We start from the raw sequence: 5077 nt of genomic DNA, 5'->3' as shown, positions 1-5077 counted from the left end.
TAGTGTTCTGTTCTTTCTTTCAACAACCCCATTTTGCTCTGGTGTTCTAGGAATGTTGTACTGCCTTACAATCCCTTTCTTCACACAGAAGGCAGCCAACTCCTTATTTTTGAATTCTGTGCCATTGTCACTCCTGAAGACTTTTACTGGAAGGTCAAATTGCTTTTCAACCTGTATCACAAAGTCTTGCAAAATACCTGCAGTCTCATCTTTGGAGTGTAAAAAGAAGGTCCATGTAAACCTAGAGAAGTCATCAACAATAACCAAACAGTATCTTTTCTTTTTGAGACTCATGATTTGCACTGGGCCAAACAAATCCATGTGCAGCATTTGCAAACACTGGGTTGTTTTGGACTCTTCAATGGACTTAAAAGAGCTCTTGTGTTGTTTTCCTTTTAAACAGGAAACACAATATTCAGGACATGAAAACATTTTTTGTGGTAAGCCTCTTACTAAGCCATTTTTTGAAATTTCATTGATTGTTTTGAGATTTGTGTGCCCCAGTCTTTTGTGCCATAACTCTGTCTCTTTGTTAGAGGCAGCTGAGAACAGACAGGCATCAGCTCTGGGACACTCTCTTGACAAGTCAACAACATAAACATTGCCACTTCTTTGAGCAACAAGTTTTGTTGAGCCTTTCTTGATTATTGCTTCAATCTTACTAACCATTTCTGGTCTGACAATCCTACAACAATCCTTTGTGAAGAATGATCCAAACCCTTTATCACTCATTTGAGACACACTCAGGAGGTTGAATTTCAGATTATCAATAAGATTGACATTTTCAAATTTTACATTTCCAGACTTTACAGTACCAGACCCCAGAACTTTTCCCTTACTATTATTACCAAAGGATATATCACCCCCTCCATGAATTTTGAAATCTTGAAGAAGGGCTTTACATCCTGTCATGTGCCTGGAGCCTCCACTATCTACATACCAAAGACTATCTAAGCATGCAGAAGCTCCCTGCACATGAAGTAAAGGATTAGTTCAAAAAGGTTTCCAAAGCCAACAGGGCTTTGGATGGGGTCTCAACATGTAACATCCTGTTTTGTGAACCAATAAAATTATATTTAAAATTTATAATTTATATATTGTTGAACGACTAAGTAACGAGTAAAATGGTTAGTTGAAATATTTAGTTGAAATATGAGACATCTGTACAAGCCCTGGCTATTATAAGAGACCGTTTAATATTAGTAATTAAATATATTATTTTATTTACCTTACTCCGTTTTTAATGAAACTTAGGTTAAAACGTAGATAAAAATATGCTCGTTCTAATGACATATTCGTCGTTTTATAAAACGTCATATTTTAAAAGTTATACAATAAAAACGAGTGAAGCAGCTGAAATAATATAACTAAGCTAGCTAGCTAGCACGTCAATGTCCCACATCGCCCAGAAAAGAATTGAGGTGCCTGCTTGCTTCACATATATATAGGAGTTAAATGGTAGGATTTTAGATACACCAAAATTTTAACGGGAACGCTCTAGTATTGAGAATCCCGCGTATACGATACCCCGTTGGGTGTTGTTAGTAGTCGTTTTTGGAGCACGAGTAGGAGCAGGTGTAGGGAAACTCTACATCAACGTGCCGTAGATAGTCTTGAGGTATACTCTCGTTTAAGTTTATGTTTAGTTATTTATTATTTATTTTTAGTAGTTAATATTAGTTTTATTATTAGTAATAATATATTAGTGGTAGTAGTGTTAGTATTATTTTTAGGTACTAGGGTTATTGTCAGGGGCGGGTATTGGGTAGCCTAGCCTTAGTTAGGCATGGACTGATCAACCATGCTTAAACAAGGTAGGGTTAACCAATATCCAACCATGATAATGACTAGTTAGGTGTACCATTACCTAACTTAGGATTATGTAAATTGTGTCAGGACCTTGAGATAGTACCTGATCATACTAGCAATTGTATCAACGGTTAGCTACTAGCAAGAGGTGAGTTTTATGAATGCTTTTCAAATGTGAACATGCTTGTCCTAAACTGTAATAATATGGCATGACTGTTGTACGCATGTATATAACCTGAGCATGACATGCACATGATATTTGTGGTCCCTTATACGTGCCGCTACGGTGGGATTTGTCGGTACTACACCTGTGGTGTAGTGGGCATTAATTGTATGGTTATGTAAGTTACGTGGTAACGTTGGGTTATGATAACATGGGCGGGTACAAGTCATGATTAAATAATGTGAATTGTAAATTGTGTATATTCATAAACTCACCAGTGTAATATATGACGTCTTTTAAGCATGTGTCACAGGAAATGATGGTTAGTCTTGGGCGGGTTGTTTATCTCGGATAGGCGTGACTAGTGAAATAAAGTATCTCAAACTTTCTTATCTGGTGGAAATTTTGCGTGATCAGCTAATAGTAGTTTGACCAAACTTTGTACCTTTAAGTTTCCAACTTTTGTACATTACTGTTTGTATCAATAACGTAAGTGTTTACTGGTAAGTTGGTATCAATTGTGCATGGTGCGTCCTTATCTGGGTGTGGTGTCACAGTTGGTATCAGAGCCAAAGGTTTTAGCGAATTAGGTATTTGGTATGGATACCTAGGCTTCAACCTAAGAGAACACGCCAACTTAAGTAATTTTTAGGATGCTCTGGCTGACTTTGAAATACGAATAATAGATAAATCCGGGTATGAACTTACTAAGGATATAGAGTCATTAGAAAATACTCATAGTAATAATTACAACCTATAAATCCTCATTTTGTTACCACTTTGTACACACTGCCCTTAACAATAATTACTCGTAAATCTTGTCTTCTTTACTCGTTAGGAGAAAATAATAGTAATAATAATAATAAAATCTAAAAGATAAAATGTAATACGTATATGTTGTATACATGAAGTGCATATATATAATGATACTTGAGTATTATTTGAGTAAGTAATATTTCTTCTCAATCAAGTATCATAGAGTAAAAAAAAAATGAAGGCGGCCAATAGCGTAGTTCATTGTTAATATAAATAGATGCCAACCTCCTTCATACAAATCATACACAACCTTCTCTCGCACATAAAGCACATGAGCAGAAAATGTCGGCAGAACCTTCGGTTAACAACAATCGTCAACCTAACCCATCAGTTAATCCTGCTCGTCATAGCGAACCTGTAAACTTAGGAGATGACATGATCGATCGGATTGCCGTCCGAGTTGCGCGACCTGAAGAGACATGGGAAAAAGAAGACGAGATGAAACAAAAATATTCACATCTCTTTGCTTAAATTTCGCGGACGAAATCTCTATAAGGTGGGGAGAGTTGTATCATCCTGTTTTGTGAACCAATAAAATTATATTTATAATTTATAATTTATATATTGTTGAACGACTAAGTAACGAGTAAAATGGTTAGTTGAAATATTTAGTTGAAATATGAGACATCTGTACAAGCCCTGGCTATTATAAGAGACCGTTTAATATTAATAATTAAATATATTATTTTATTTACCTTACTCCGTTTTTAATGAAACTTAGGTTGAAACGTAGATAAAAATATGCTCGTTCTAATGACATATTCGTGGTTTTATAAAACGTCATATTTTAAAAGTTATACAAGAAAAACGAGTGAAGCAGCTGAATTAATATAACTAAGCTAGCTAGCTAGCACGTCAAGCTAGCTAGCAAGCACGTCAATGGTCCCACATCGCTCAGAAAGGAATTGAGGTGCCTGCTTGCTTCACATATATATAGGAGTTAAATTATAGGATTTTAGATACACCAAAATTTTAACGGGAACGCTCTAGTATTGAGAATCCCGCGTATACGATATCCCGTTGGGTGTTGTTAGTAGTCGTTTTTGGAGCACGAGTAGGAGCAGGAGTAGGGAAACTCTACATCAATGTGCCGTAGATAGTCTTGAGGTATACTCTCGTTTAAGTTTATGTTTAGTTATTTATTATTTATTTTTAGTAGTTAATATTAGTTTTATTATTAAGTAATAATATATTAGTGGTAGTAGTGTTAGTATTATTTTTAGGTACTAGGGTTATTGTCAGGGGCGGGTATTGGGTAGCCTAGCCTTAGTTAGGCATGGACTGATCAACCATGCTTAAACAAGGTAGGGTTAACCAATATCCAACCATGATAATGACTAGTTAGGTGTACCATTACCTAACTTAGGATTATGTAAATTGTGTCAGGACCTTTAGATAGTACCTGATCATACTAGCAATTGTATCAACGGTTAGCTACTAGCAAGAGGTGAGTTTTATGAATGCTTTTCAAATGTGAACATGCTTGTCCTAAACTGTAATAATATGGCATGACTGTTGTACGCATGTATGTAACCTGAGCATGACATACACATGATATTTGTGGTCCCTTATACGTGCCGCTACGGCGGGATTTGTCGGTACTACACCTGTGGTGTAGTGGGCATTAACTGTATGGTTATGTAAGTTACGTGGTAACGTTGGGTTATGATAACATGGGCGGGTACAAGTCATGATTAAATAATGTGATTTGTAAATTGTGTATATTCATAAACTCACCAGTGTAATATCTGACGTCTTTTAAGCATGTGTCACAGGGAATGATGGTTAGTCTTGGGCGGTTGTTTATCTCGGATAGGCGTGACTAGTGAAATAAAGTATCTCAAACTTTCTTATCTGGTGGAAATTTTGCGTGATCAGCTAGAAGTAGTTTGACCAAACTTTGTACCTTTAAGTTTCCAACTTTTGTACATTACCGTTTGTATCAATAACGTAAGTGTTTACTGGTAAGTTGGTATCAATTGTGTATGGTGCATCCTTATCTGGGTGTGGTGTCACAATACACCTACACCAACTCCACGAGAAGAACCTCGCCCGAAAAAGAAGGTAGATGATACGAAAGTATCTAAAGCTATAGAAACAGAAGTCTCTAAAGAATGTAATTACAAGACTTTCATTTCATGTAATCCTCCTTCATTCGACGGGAAGAAAGGTGCTATTGAGGCACATGAATGGCTAAGTGAGGTAGAAGCCATTACACGAGGGTCATCTCCGTGCCATTCTTAAGTTACTAAAAGAAGAAAAACTTTATGCCAAGTTCAGTAAGTGTGA

General features: G+C 36.3%; 1 long non-coding RNA gene across 1 annotated transcript; it reads left to right on the top strand.

Annotated features, from left to right (window-relative positions):
- Positions 1-1578: 1578 nt before the first annotated feature.
- Positions 1579-2408, top strand: LOC110881713. Its single transcript, XR_002559867.2, has 3 exons — positions 1579-1618; positions 1897-1957; positions 2286-2408. It is a non-coding gene; the product is annotated as an uncharacterized LOC110881713 (long non-coding RNA).
- Positions 2409-5077: the final 2669 nt, after the last annotated feature.

The sequence above is a fragment of the Helianthus annuus genome, chromosome 10 (assembly GCF_002127325.2).
Source record: "Helianthus annuus cultivar XRQ/B chromosome 10, HanXRQr2.0-SUNRISE, whole genome shotgun sequence".
Lineage (NCBI taxonomy): Eukaryota > Viridiplantae > Streptophyta > Magnoliopsida > Asterales > Asteraceae > Helianthus > Helianthus annuus.
The sequence above is the reverse complement of the archived record's forward strand: the minus strand, read 5'-3'. Positions and strand labels throughout refer to the sequence as shown.